We start from the raw sequence: 15,696 nt of genomic DNA on the forward strand, positions 1-15,696 counted from the left end.
ACAATAATCAATTCAATGTTTTTTATACAGTAAAGTCTTCTAAATTTTGATATAGGATAATGACCTAAACCTAGTTTTATTGGTTAGAAACCATTTATAGCCATATAAATGACATTTATACTTGGCAAAAGAAAAAAAAAACTGTCAAGTTATAAAATTTCTTCTGGAATAATGTGCTGGCCAGTTATGGTCATTTTACACTAACTATTTAGTCTGCTAAAATGTAGCGGGACAGTAATATCTTTAGGCAATTGACAAGTTTCCTCGAGGGATATTTCGCTATTCCGTTTTGTACCCAATGCAAGTTGCTTGACAGTAAGAGTGAATAAAACTTAATACTGCATACACCTCGTTCGACTATTCAAACTAAATCAGTTTATTCTTACTATTATTCACTAATAGTAATTCCATGGGTCAAAGACTTTGTAATATGCATAAAGCTTCTCTAGTATTATACCACAGTTTGATCTGATTAATGTAATACCAAATTAATTGTTAAAGCTTATTTAAAAAATGAACGTGGACTAATAACTAGACACTAATTAAAATGAGATTGTTGTATAGTGATTTAAGAGGGGATATGTACACAATATATTACGGCACTGTATTTGTAACAAAGCTTCAACTTCTGAATAAATAGATTCTGTAAACTTGGGAGGATTGGGGAATATCAAGACAATTCAGGTAAATAAGAAAAATCTTAGTGTGAATTTTTGCCAAAAATTAACTTTTGCACGAATAATCTCAACTTAATTTGTACTCTATGTACTACTGACCAGTTATTCACAGGGCTCATTAGGTCCTGGTAATTGCAAAGGAGACAATACAAAAGTTTTTCAAATTTCAGATTCTCAACATGTTTGCTCTTACATATTTTTTTATTATATACAATAGTGACAATTCTTTCTAGAACTTTCAAATTTTTAGTCATATACCACTTTCAGTTCATTTCTTCATTCTTCTTATCCTAGACACCCACCATAATTGGAAATTCACACAAGTTACTGGTCAATCTAGAACAAACCTGTATTTACTTTATCAAGCAACAAAAATGCACTATAGCTATACAATCTTTAATTGCAGCATAACAGTTGATTATAAAAAGAGATTTACCTCCTAGCTAATACACTATACATTTTCAACCTTCCTGTATTTCAAGAATAGATGTTACCAACCAAGGCAAACAAATTTAAAGTATACTGTAATACATTAAATTAAAAGTTAATATTTTTTCCAAACTTAGATATTTATTAAATATACTATAAACAACAAGATATCAAATAACTTTCTTGTAGTCTCTGGTATTTATGCAACTGCAGTGACGAAACAAATACAGTGTGTGATAGATATCAGAGGCTAAAAAATTTTCTAATGAACTTAGAAATCTTTGAAAGAATTAAATTTATCGAGATAACTCACACCTTTGGTATTACCTGTACAAGATTAACCTAAATTAAGGTCAGTGTTGGGGAGTTTCGTTCCCCATTTATGAATTTTGTAAGCTTTAACACTTCAACAATTTAGTGTAACGTTTTAATATTTTCATATTTTCAAGAAATTAAGCTTGGCAGTTGTTGTAAATGTCACAGGAGATATGCAGACTACTAGCCCTTTCCCTCTCGACTATGCAGAGCCTTTCAGAGCATATCTCTTATTGCAATGCGCGAGATCACACAATTTATCACCAAACATTTTAAAAGTAATTTCGGTTTCTATCCACTTTCATTATGAGACTTACATCTGAACTTTAATGTTGCAAAGAAAAAATTTAAAGTTAGAAAAATACGTACGAGGACAAAGATTACAAGTTCAGTTAATGAGTAAGGACACCAAAAAAATTAGTTTAAGAAAATCTTAAACAAGACACACATTTGACAGGCCAGGGAGGCTGCTTTGAAACTTCCCAACAGCAAATATATTTCTATGGACAAGATAGACATGTTTTACAGATCTGATTCTCCAAGCAGGTAGCTGGATTCTCCATAGAAGGTAAGAGATTCTTCATAGAAGAAGAGTGGAAATCTTTATTGTAGTTCCTTACAGGACAAGCAAGAATTCCACAAGGCAGACCGAATATCCAGCTGCTTCGGTCCTGTGAGCATTGTTTTCAGGGATGTGTGATCAGCATGTTTGATAAGAGCTTGCAAGTAGTTTGATTGAGCCATATACTAGGGGTGGCAAAATATCGCCTGCACTAGGGTTCACCGTAATCCACAGAAGCCTGCAGCAAATTAGAAATAAGTATAAATTTTCACTTTTAAGGCATGGAAATAAAGCTAGAAAAATGAATAAATTTTTACTCAATTCAAGATCAATTGAAAGCAAGATTTTAGTCAGATGGAGCTTATATAATGTTTTGTTTTAAGGCACGGAAATTATGGCCAGAAGAAATATCCAAGTGTTGGCTCAATTTTGGATCGGTTGAAAAATATAAGTGAATGATTAAGATATGTCAGATGGAGCTTGGTTTAAATATCTTTACCTGCTTAAGTTGCTACAGCACTCTAGGAATCTTTTAACTCATAGATGTGGAATCTGAATCCATGGAAGGAGTTCCTTCCCTTCCCACCATTAGTAGTCACCAGTCAATCCATTAAAAGCTTCCTCGGTTGTGAAGGTTTCGCTCCCAGAATATTCAGTATCTTTTGGTTCTTGGTACAGCTGTGAACAGAACTTTCACTGCAAGATAAAAAGTCAGTCAAACAACATGTCTTGATAAAAAGAAAAACTTAAAAGCAGTCATGAATTCTAACAGCAACATTGTGGCAGACTGGAGTAAATTTCCAATAAGATTTGTGACTAGCAAAAAATCCTTACATTGTTGATTGTGTTTACAGTTTACCGAATCTAATACCCATGCTGTATAGTTTTATTATCTGAATGCCAAGAGCTCAAAAGTTGGAAAGTTTCAGCCCTTTCAAGCTTCATACTCTAATGCCACCCTCTGCAAGGTTCACCTACCACTGCCATAACACTAACACTACTGGTGGTTCAAATCATTTAGTCCCTCTTTGACACTAAGCACGGAGTATATATCAGGGTAGCCAAACCTTTTTAACCTAGAAATAAAGGCTAGAGCTTTAAGTGGATTCATAAGACTGCTTAAAGCTTTGCAGACACTGCTAGAATCATAAACTAAACATGCTGAAGGTATTAAGTCTTTGCCTCCTAAACTTGATGGTCAGTGTGACATTCTCTTTAACAAATCAGTTTAGTTCCACTGACTTTATCCAGGCCTATTATTATGTTGGGACAATTTCATTCATGTGCATTTTAAAATGCTTGATTGAATTATTACTTAATGATATAGTAATATGAAAGAATGCTCTGTCCACGAGAGATACTTAGGGACCAAATTTCTTAGTATAATACCAATACTTACTATTTAAACTAAATTATTACTTAGTTTTATTACTTACAATTATTCGTGTTGTAAGAATCACACTAGCTATAGCTAAATTTTTTAACTATTGAATGCTCTACTACTAAAGTAGTATGTCAGTTACAAGTAGTTAATTATGGCTATGGTTTAGCTATTAAACTAAAATAACTTGCAAACGAAATTACAATAAATAAATTTTGTAAAAGAAATAGCTCAGTCTAAGATAATGAATATCCTCCACTTACCACAAATCTGACTGATCTGGTGAAATTTAGATTGCTAGAAAAGTAATCTCATGGCTTTGTCATGAGAGGTACCCTACTGTATGGTAGTTCATTGGCCATGCATAGGTTTAAGTTCATTAGGTTCAAGATAATTCTTTGCGACTGTCCTGCTATTGTTCTTAAAAAGGTATCGCACACAAGTGGTTTCCATTGCACTGGAATAGCAAACCAAGCCTCTCGCAGGATCCATGAATTTTAGGCAAAGAAGTCCAAGGCATATGCAGTCTAGTACCTCTGCTATGAAGGGAGAGTTGGCCGCTGGTCAAGATGACTAGTTTTACCGGACATGAAATTTTTTTTTCTTTTCATCAGTGTTCGACCTCATCCACTGGAGCGCCCACAAGATGGAAAGTAGTAGTTCTTTGGTCCTTTTATATAGAGCGCTTCTCTCTGGCTCCATGCTAACACATGCTCAAAAGATGGAGTAGTAGTAGTTCTTTGGTCCTTTAATATAATAAGATTCTTCCATGAAAAAATCTTTACAACCTGGACAAACTTTCTTAAACAGTTTCTTTAACCAGCAAGGGTAGATCGCTAACCCTGGCAGTGCACATATGCCAGCGTATATTGGGTCCAAGTACTGTAAGACAATAGTAAAGTGGCTTTTGCATACAGAAAAAGATTGAGTACTTCAGGATCTTACAAAGGCTACAAGAAAACTTTTGTACTGAATCATCTCTTCATTCAGTTATGGTGGTCTAGCAAGGCGAATTTTTCACTTTATATAAGAGTACTGTAATGAAAACTCCTTAGACAATGAAATTCTTTAAAGTTTACCACACTTTTCTGCCTTTAATATTTACTGATTAAAGTTACCAGTTGTGGTTCCACTATGAACTCACGACAGTGATTTAAAGTTTGTGACCAAGAACTACAGAGCCTGTAACCTTAGTGAAGGAGTCATGGTTTAGAGAACATCCATTATCATTCTACATTGTTATAGAAGTAGAAAAGCAGATTCAAACAAGCTACTTCAAGTGAAAACTAAATTTAAAGCCAGCAACTTGACGAACTAATTCCTGATCACCTGTGCTCCACCATACTGGATAAGTAAACCAGCCAACTTCCGATTGCCTGTGCATGCCTGTGCACCATACTGGATAAGTAAACTAACCCCATACAAAAGGGGTGCCTAAAACTCGCGAGTAGCCTTATTGTCCTAGTCACTTCACATGCTAATACGTGGAATACAGATTATGCATATTCTATCCTCTTAAGGGTAATGTACAGAATGAGAATACATACCGAGGAGTTTGGTAATTAGGCTCTTCCATTGTAAATTCCAAGGTCTGAGTAACTTTGGCATAATCTTCCATTGGTATATATAGTAAATAAACACTACTTCGCTAGCTGAAACAAAAATAAAGTATCACTAAAACAGTAAACTAAAAGTGAGCAGCTGTGTATGTGTAGCAAGGCAAATAAAGTAACTTTCAAAATAGTAATCGAAGTTACCATAAGTGAGAAATTATACCTCCTATTAACCTGTTTAGTGCTAAGGGCTAAAAGCAGAAGACAATAAAATCTCTAACTATCAAGAAAGTAACAATTATGCATGTCCCTGTCATCCATAAGGTTGTCAGCTACACTGTCTGTGCTCCTCAGGCACTATCCATGCAGTGTAACTTAAAAATTGGGGTTCTTTAAGCTATAAAAAGATCAAAGTCTTAGCACTAATGTATAGTAATTAAATGCAACCTACAATTTTTACCTTTTAGCTTGTGTACAACTAAATTTACATTTGAAATAGACTATGAACCTAACTAATATAAATTAAAATGACTTATCATAACTGATATAAAACATTTTTTTAGTGGGAGGCTTTGTATGGTGCCGGCTTTCACTGGCATTAACTGAAGTTTCCCATTTTGGCCAAAATGATACTAACTTTTTTGGCTAGTAACTTCACTAAGTACCTCAAAACCTTACAGTACCATTAAAATTCCACTACCAAACACATTACAGCACCATTAAGTGGATTTCACAATAAACTAAAATCACATCTGAAACTGTCACTACACTTACCATATGAGTTGGGAGTAATTTCTAAAGATTGTACGAAGCCTTTACGGCTTTAAAGTATACATAACAAGTAGGCTTCATCTCTTGATACCTGTATCAACTTCAGATTGGTTGCTTCAAAGTATCCAGGAGCTCTGATAAGAGCTTACACGGTAAGTTTCTTTTCGGGATTGCTTCAAAGTGTCCAGGAGCTCTGGTAAGAGCTGACATAGTAAATTTCTTTTCGGGATGTCGACACTGACTGCAAAAAAAGAAAAGCTATTTTATAGATAATCATGGGAGATAACTGAAGGCTTAAGACATGGGACACCCACCTACTGCTGGTAGCATTTTAATACTTTCCACAAGGACAACTGTATTAACCTAGCACTATACTAATACTATCTACAAGGACTTATGCATTAACCGAAGAAAATAATTTGGTACTTGCACCTATTGGCAAAAATAACTTATTCAGCTACTATGAATTTTCCCTTAAGACTACTTCAAGGTGTGGATACCCATTCTAATTTAAATTTTAGATAAAAACTTCAGAATTTTCCTTACTTGCTCATAGCAAACAAATCAATTTATTGAATATATAGCCAACTGGTTTGCTTCTCGAATCTTGCAGGATAACAGTGACTGCTGAGACAGATTTCGGTTGGGGAGAGTTGAAGTTTTACCTTGGGTAGTTATTTGAGTATCAGACTACGCTTTGCCTACCATGCAACTTTAACTGCATTAGCTCTGGCCTCTTATGCCACAGAGTGTGAAGGAGCCTCCCCTTGTACCCCATCAAGCAATTAAATTTTAAACCAACTGGTGGACTAACACTTCAAAACTATCTAGTGACGAGATAAGGGCTAATTCTTCAACTGATTTACTTTCATGAGCAAGTTAGTTAAGCATGGGTATTTGAAGACTAAACTTCTTAGGAATCCCATTAACCACAGTTTCAGTTCACAATTAACGTTTTATTAAATCTGGCTAAACCAAAACTTATTCTAATGAGAACAAGGAACAGTTTGGAACATACTTAATTTATGCCTTGCATAGCTTGTTTTTATGAACCATCTTATATTATATCAAGAGTGAAAATTTCCTAGGAATAGTGTTGGAAAAATGCAGGAACATTGACTTCAGTTATGCCTTGCATAGCTTGTTTTTATGAACCATCTTCATTAGATGAACAGTGAAGATTTCCTAGAATAGTCTGTTGGGAAAATGCAGTCACTTACCAGAGAAGAAAACTAGCAGTAATTCCCCTTCCACTAATTGTATGTAAAGATGTTCTTAGCACATTGTGCAGTTTCAGGTGTTCTTCTGTAGGAATGCAAGTGTGCATCTCTGAATAAAATCCCATGATTTGATAAGTGCCTATGGTTTAGAATCCTAGTACCTGTTGAAAGTAGTAGGTAAGTGATTAATATTTCTCCATTGTGAACAATGTGATATAAAGTCTTAGAAAACAGGAAGTACATTAAAGTAAATTATGGTAAATTCATAATATAAATTAATGATTAATAAACTTAAAATCCTTTAAGTAACCCATTTAACTCGCCAGATGTTATGGGTATTAGCTCAGTAAAAGTCAGAGTAAATATCTAGTGTGCAGTATTATCAGGAACAAACTTTTCCCTAGCATCATCTATTTTTGGAGCAACACTTCGATTTGGCACACCTCGACTACAGAAAGTCTAGGGGAAGCAGAACAGTAGAATACTGTATAGTTATGGTCATCAAATACACCTTAGCATCTGTTGGAACCATCGACTAGAATCTATTAATAGGTTATCAATTTATGTATTACCAGTCATTTCACTATGTAACTATCTAAAAGAAGAATAGGGAATCATGCTTTACAGTGTTAGCATGTCACTTATTTTACAACATAAGGAAATAACTTGAGTAAAATATTAAAAGTAACCAAATTTTCTTCATAAAAGTAATTTACCTATTTAAGGTTACCAGAAACAGGCAATACAGATGGGCAGGATTGACCAATTTGAGATCAACTGGTTTGCAAGTAATGCCATAAGGAAATTTACATTAAATTTAAATTCTATCTTTAAAATGTATTACAGCATTGAATGGCTTAAAAGCAGGAGTGATCCTATTGGCTAAATGTATTAATTTTTTAAAAGAGATTTAAGTTACATTTTGATGGTGTTCATGGCTGAAGTACAAAATTGAAAACTTAGAAAATAATTCAGATTTAATGAACTATTAAATGGGTATTCCTTATGAAAATTAAATAAATGCCTTTCTCTTGAATTGAAAAAAAAGTTTTATTTTCTTGAGCTACACTGAAGAAGTATTGAGATAAACGATTGCAGATATTTTCAAATTAAAATCTTGAAAAACTAACTATTAATTGGAATAATATATTTCTGTAAGAACCCTTTCATTCAAATTAAACCACAATAACAATTTTACTTTAAAAAACTAAGTTCTCCACTAGATAGGTAAGCACGTTAATTGGAACACTAACTTTCTGTTAGCATTGTTTTATTCAAATAAAACCCTAAGAATACTTTAACTTAAGAAAAAAAAAACCTATCAGAAAATATTATAGTAAGATATTCTATACAACTAATGGCATAATTAAATTTCCATGCTAATCTACATCCACATGCAACCTATAAACAAAAAATCAGTAAATATTTAGAGAGGTTTATGAAGTTATACATCCTGACTTGTGCTTTTTTAGAAAAACTAGCTTATACCATATCTAATCTTGAAACTAGACCTTGAAAAACTACAAGCTAGTTTGGTAAAGACATGCATAAATTCTTATAAAAAGTTGCTTTCAATAGGAAGCACAACACTGACACTATTACAGCGTAGAAGGCAAGAACTCAATGGCCTGCGGAACTGCCATAAGGAGAGTCAAAAGAGTGAGAAGTCTTACAGGCCCAGACTTGAAGATTGTGGTGACAGGTATGGGGATGGGGGTAGCCAACACTAAAACAGAGGCAGGGAAGTGGGTAACACTGGCCACTAGGGAAACACTGACTCACCATTTAGGCAGATTTATAAAAAAAAATTAAGTTTAACACCCTTAAGTCCCATAAGTTTATCTGCCAGCTAGTGCCACACTTATGATGAGGGTGGGGATAACCACTAGGGACCATGATACTGGGGGGAGCACCACCATGTCTTTACCACTTGTGTCAAAGGGGACACTGGCACTGATATCTAGTGGGGAAAGTAGCTTTAGCTACCAGCTTAATGTTAAACCCATCGGCAGATGTCTCCACAGACAGTTGAGCTTCCCACTACATTGTAAGTCTTTATCCACATTCCACCAATATCCGAAATGCCTGCCAATGCGGATTTAAGGGATCTATGGTCCTGGTTTAAACGACAGGGACTAAACAAGGGTTAAATTCCCAAGGACAGCTACAGCAAGCACCCAATGAAGGAGCCATAGCATAGAAATAAAAATGATCTTCATAAAGAAACTGCCTGTCTTTACAAATACAGTTTCAAGTCTGAAGTATCCTCAAAATACACTTAGCTAAGAGAGAAAAGCATTGTCCGAAACTCACTTTCATTAAGCTTTTCAGCAAGCTTTGCCAATACATTCTTTGCAATAATTGCATTATGGACATTACTGACATAAAAAGTTAGTTTCCTTGAACACTAGACATACATTAACTTTACTGAAAACCTTGAAGGCAAAATCACTTCTCAATTAGATTATAATTTTTTTTTTTTACATATGTAAAACAGCGTAGTGCAATAAATCATGTAGAAAATAAGAAGTATGTTTATATGTGGTGTTTTGAAAGTAGAACTTATTTCTGGTAGAAATTTTTACTTAATGAGTTATGATGGGTCTCCTACCATCACTGAAAAGTTATGGCTTTGCACTGGGTTTAGTCATTAGCATACTAAACAGTCTGTTATTTAGATAATTTTTTTCCACCAATCATAAAACGCATTGTAAGGAAAGTAATGAAAACCCAATTAATATTGCAAAAAATAAACACTGAGCTGTGTTTTACATGGACTTCATAGTAAACTGCAAATTATAGAAAATTTCACTATTTGAAATATAAGATTTCAATCATTTCACGAAGTGTCATTTGCAGCCATCTCCATGTTACTACACAAGCCTCATTATTAAATCTTATTAACTTCTATTTTAGCTCTATAAAAAAACACTTAGCTCTATAAAAAACACTTAGCTCTATAAAAAACACTTAGCTCTATAAAAAACTTTAAACTAAAAATTATCCCCTTTCTCAACAAGTGGAACAGTATTTACTAGAAAGTGTTAATCTTGAGGGCTAAAATTTTTAGTTATTATCTAATTCATAATGTTCCTCAATTAAGTTTCGCTCTGACATAGCTAAGATCGAGATTTAACAAACATTACTGTTGTCCCATGTCAACGGAAAAAAGAACTCTGCATGAGATTTTCTCACTATTATAAAAGGTTCGTGAATACACAATGTACAATTATATAAATATACCATCTTGTTCTTGAGAGCGCTCGAGCGGTACTGCTTAGCACTGAGCAAGTATATGTAATGTTGCTTCGTCAATATGCTTAGTTAGATTTTGTGGAAATCTCAACAGATTGAAATATACTACCTATCAGACTTGCCCCGTCATCTAAAACTTAAGTGATCATGCACAACAGTTTACAATACTTAGTAACTATTAAAAAGGCAATTAATCTCACTGTACGAGACTTTTTTCAAACTGATTAAATTTTTTGTAAAGCAAAAATTTTAATCATGTGCATTATCCACGTGGGGTACTTCATATTGAGGTTAATTTAAATTATTTACGTTCAATTTGATTTTCCTTCGTTATAGCTCTTCGGTCATTTAAGCGCTCATTCATAGGTTCTGACAAGCTAAAGTTACACGATGCTCGTTAACCACATGGGCCTCGTATTATGTCAATTAAGTGACTAGTAACAAATAGTATTGTCAAAATGAATCTTATATCCTTAGAAATGAAGACTAAGAAATGTGGGAAATGTATGAAGTTATATAAATAGCTGTAATATGCATTTTAAATTTTCTTTCCTGTAATAGCAATCCTTTGCAGTTTAATAAAATAACGTTTGTATAATTTAAATATAAATTTTTTGGATAACTAAAATGCTAAAATACCAAATATTAGACCTTATTGTCAAGTATATTACCTTTTATCGATTCAGCAGGATCTTCAATGGTAAGGAAAGTCTTCAAAAGAATCACTGATGGTTTGATGCGGCGCATACAAATTGGCAGTTTCCAATTTATGGATAGTCTAGATAGATATATAGTCTAGATAGATATCTAGTAATACACCTGGCAGAATATTTTACGAAACCTTGAACTTAAAGCCAAGCCTTTTCAACCATTCCCTTACATCCCTCCACCGCTTGTCAAGTAACGTGATTGCATGGTCCTCCACCGATGTGAATGCATGACTCTTTAGTAAAAACTCAAAAATTTATCAAGGACAGAGGTGGTTTGAAAAGCAGCTTTACTTTAATACTATCGATACTGCATTAATGTATAGAGTTAAGTTTCTGTACTTGTGTCTTTTCCATTTCTGAAGGGATTTTGTTCAGCACTCGCTATCACACCCAATAGCCAAATCTGGCTTCGCCATCTATCACAACGATTCTTCTCTCTCAACATAAATTAATTTCCAATATACCTTTGCCCCATAGTAACCTGATTATACACATTCAACATTACTTCCATTAAACTGCATCAATCTACACTTTTGTGGGGTATCTATTCTGGTTATCAGATTCCAGAGGCTTGGTACTAAGTGGAACGAGAAAGTGGGAAAAGGGCTAATGTGGTAGATGGACAGTCCAAAATGCGTACCCTTCAACATACTAATAGCACAGTTTAACCAAGTTTCTCTTAACGTTGATGTAGCGTCCACAAAATTAAATAGGTTATTCACACAACGTAGGTAATTCACACCTCTTAAGACAACGTAGGTAATTCACACCTCTTAAGACAACGTAGGTAATTCACACCTCTTAAGACAACGTAGGTAATTCACACCTCTTAAGACAACGTAGGTAATTCACACCTCTTAAGACAACGTAGGTAATTCACACCTCTTAAGACAACGTAGGTAATTCACACCTCTTAAGACAACGTAGGTAATTCACACTTCTGTCGGCAAAACAGCATTCAAATTACGTAACTATTCCTTGAAGAAACTCTAGAATGCTCAGATAATTTTAATCACAAAAAGCAGGTAGTAACTTTGCTTGAACAAGATTTAGTTTTAGGACGTCCTTTAAGAGTAACGATGTGAGCTAGTAAGAATGATGAAAGATTTATGAACGTTCATAGGACGGGACCTTCACTTGAATTGCGCGTGATTAGCCATTTCACATATAGAAAATGTTGTGAGATACAATATTGGCCGATTAAATGAAAACCTACGAGTCTAGTAGCTTTACACTGAACAGCCTTTGGTTTAATTTCATAGGAACCGATACCATAAAAGCACTTAATATATCCCAATGATTATTGATGCAACAGCGTTAATGCACAGTAAGTAACAAACCCCATTATGCGCAAGAAGAGTTTTCACTATTCGGTATAACCATTAAAATTCAATTTGCAGCACAAAAAAAAGAAAAAAAAAAGAAAAAAAAAGTTGTCATAGTACTCTAATATGGGTCTAACTGGCAGTAAAAATAACCTGCTAAAAAAGCTTAAATGAACACACTTGGTGACGTGTTCAACTATAGCCTCCGTTCGAACACCGACTTTGCTTCCGTTTCACATTATCGGACTTTGAACTTAGTTTCAACCCTAAACTTTCAACCCTAAACTTTCACTGCTAACAAAACTCTTACATTGCATATTCCAATACTGAAAATAACCAATAGAGTTAAATTTTAAACTTTCTTTCCTTCATTCTGTTTATGATGAATTTAAAGGAGGCTCCTGTGGCATGTGATAAAAAAAAAACTGCACAATTCCTAAATTCGGTAACTTCGTCAATGATTTCCGTGGGTAGTAAAAGATACAAAGTAATGTTATTTTAAAGATAAATTCAATTACGCGAGTTCCAATTACATACCCAATGTAGTATTATAATTAAGCGCTGTACTATAATTAGGCTAAGGTTCGTTAATATTGCTTACTAAAGTAGTTTAGATTGTAGTTTCAAAACTCAAAGCCAATGTCCAGAATTCTAATGTGACATTTCCATACACTTGACAAAATGAAATTCTGTACCTTCACTTGGCAACCTAGGCCATAACACTGGATGGTATCACAATAGCCAGATTGCATACACAAACACGAACTCCACTGAATAATATGTTACACACAAAGTACGATATAGTCTTTAAGATCCTGAAAAGATCATAGTTACCGTGTGTGACATGACTAGAAAAAGTGACCCAACGTACACGTACACAAAGTCAAGGTACAGCAACTGTTTTATCGGGTTTATGATGGATAAAAAAGCTTGGCAAAACTGTACTCATCCAACCGATCACAAAAAATGGCTTCACAACCTGCTATTCACCACACAAGCCAATTATCTTTCCTTACCGCGTAACTCACTTCACTTTCAATACCAACATTTATTTTTCCTTACCTCGTAACACACTTCACTTTCAATAACAACATTTATCTTTCCTTACCTCATAACTCACTTCACTTTCAATACCAACTAACACTAAATCCCGAGTTTCTTTGCGAAGTAATTTCTTGCTCTTCCAAGGATCACACAACTTTGTAGTCTACTCTATAAAGAAAAAAAAATAGGTCTCCAGACTCCATGATTTATAACACCGCCATCTGCAGGAAAGAGTACCATGGCATAACAGCGCCATCTATTGACGTGAGTAACAGTAAATAAATCGATATATTGACAATGATAGTGTGCTACATTAAGGGTGACCATTTTCCATGTCACTTTGGGATGGAGAGCCTTTATATATATTTAGCCTTATTTTACATGTTCGTATGCGTTTGATGTTATTTAAGAAAAAAATAGAGTAATCAGAGAAATAGGATCATCAGAGAGACGAAAGAAAAACTTGAAAAAAAAAAAAATACTTACATCCATGAAAAAATAATATCTTTGTTTAAACAATGGCTTAGGTCTCATTCTCTTGCATACTATATGCACTTGCCTATGTTTGAGCAAGGTATCATGTTGGCATAAACTAAAACAGAATAAAAAATCTCACAACTGGAAAACAAACAAATAAATAAAGGAAGGAGAGAGAGAGAGAGAGAGAGAGAGAGAGAGAGAGAGAGAGAGAGAGAGAGAGAGAGAGAGAGTGTTAATGAAAGAGCGGCTTGAGTGGGAGATATTGTCCAGAGGAGGGTTAATTTCTGAATAATTTCGTAGCCACTCAAAGGTTGAAAGAATGAAAGAACGACGAAGTCTCTGAGCGTTTAGCCTCATTTAAGCATGTGCTCTCTCGATTGGGATGACATTTCAGCACTGCTAAAGAAAAATACATTGATTGTTGAAGGTAGTTTTACGTTCATAAGAATTTAACAGCTACGAAACACTTGCCTGAAATCCAGAAATTGTTTCGGCATGGTTAAACGCAAAGAATTAAAAATTTTGGAGATTGTAATATGAAAAAATAGCAATCATATATTATCTCTCTCTCTCTATCTCTCTCTCTCTCTCTCTCTCTCTCTCTCTCTCTCTCTCTCTCTCTCTCTCTCATGTCAGGATGCCTGAAAACTTTAAATCATTCATTCATTCATTCTCTCTCTCTCCTATATGTAACTTTGATATAGCTAACTGCTTATTTTACAACCCCTTTCCAAGTGGAGATACCTGAACGTGGTGAAAGGGTTTGTGTGTCGCCATGATCAGCAAAGGTGTCCTAGTCAGGGCCACCTATACTAGGTTGGTTTGTTGTGGGTGATCAGACTAAAGTATCGCACCATCACCAATCTGCAGTGGTTAGTGTGACGATGAAAATGGCCAAACATCAGATATGACCAAAGACATATCATTACTTGCTAAGCTACAACCCTAGTTGGAAAAGCAGGATGCTATAAGCCAAGGGGCTCCAACAGGGAAAATAGCCCAGTGAGGAAAGGGAAAAAAGGGAGAATAAAATAATTTAAAGAAGAGTAACATCAAAATAAATAGCGGCTCTATAAACTATATAAACTTTAACAAAACAAGAGGAAAAGAAATTAGATAGAATAGTGTGCTTGAGTGTACCCTCAAGCAAGAGAACTAACTAAAGACAGTTGACGACCATGGTACTGAGGTTATGACACTAACCAAGACTAGAGAACAATGGTTGGATATTGGAGTGTCCTTCTAGAAGAACTGCTTACCATAGCTAAAGAGTCTTTTCTACCCTTAGTAATAGGAAAGTGGCCACCGAATAATTACAGTGTAGTAACCCCTTGGATGAAGAAGAATTGTTTGGTAATCTCAGTGTTGTCAGGTGTATGAGGAAAGAGGAGAATATGTAAAGAATAAGCCAGACTATTCGGTGTATATGTAGGCAAAGGGAGAATGAACCGTAACCAGAGAGAAGGGTCCAATGTAGCACTGTCTGGCTAGTCAAAACACGCCGTACTATCTCAACGGGTGGCTAGTGTCTTGGTCAACCTACTACCTATAGCCATTTGTCCTATGGTAGACTAGAAACGGCTGTACTTGTTGTTATGGATATATTTGTTGCAAACTGACCCTTATTGAAAAGCAACATAATAATTGGACAATGTCCAGACAATTGAAATTCAGTATAGCAATACAAGATAAATAGAATATGAATATTAGAGCCAGAATCATATGACAAGTTAGGATAAGAGTTATTCAATTAACATCTCGCCTGGCAATGTAGCTATTCACACTCAAATGATTTATGGCACGGCTGTGTTTCAATCTGGCAATCATTCTCATTCTGATCATCAAATCTATTCTTTATTAATTTTGCATTGAACCTTGACTAGTCATCGAGTAAGACTGTTTTATTCCGCTGTTCTTGTTGATAACTTAGGTTAATAAACTAAAGACGAGCAAGCTTAGTAAATATTGAGATTT

General features: G+C 34.7%; 1 long non-coding RNA gene across 3 annotated transcripts; it reads right to left on the reverse strand.

The window, feature by feature from the left end:
- Positions 1–857: 857 nt before the first annotated feature.
- On the reverse strand, positions 858–13,396 carry LOC137658769 (uncharacterized). 3 transcript variants are annotated; one of them, XR_011047422.1, is made up of 6 exons: positions 13,307–13,396; positions 6,909–7,069; positions 5,692–5,929; positions 4,912–5,016; positions 2,483–2,679; positions 858–2,221 (listed from the first exon to the last, which is right to left on the reverse strand). It is a non-coding gene; the product is annotated as an uncharacterized lncRNA (long non-coding RNA). The 3 variants fall into 3 exon arrangements; XR_011047427.1 differs by lacking the exon at positions 13,307–13,396 and adding an exon at positions 10,835–11,101; XR_011047429.1 differs by lacking the exon at positions 4,912–5,016.
- Positions 13,397–15,696: the final 2,300 nt, after the last annotated feature.

Source organism: Palaemon carinicauda, chromosome 1 (genome assembly GCF_036898095.1).
Source record: "Palaemon carinicauda isolate YSFRI2023 chromosome 1, ASM3689809v2, whole genome shotgun sequence".
NCBI classification, from domain to species: Eukaryota; Metazoa; Arthropoda; class Malacostraca; order Decapoda; family Palaemonidae; genus Palaemon; species Palaemon carinicauda.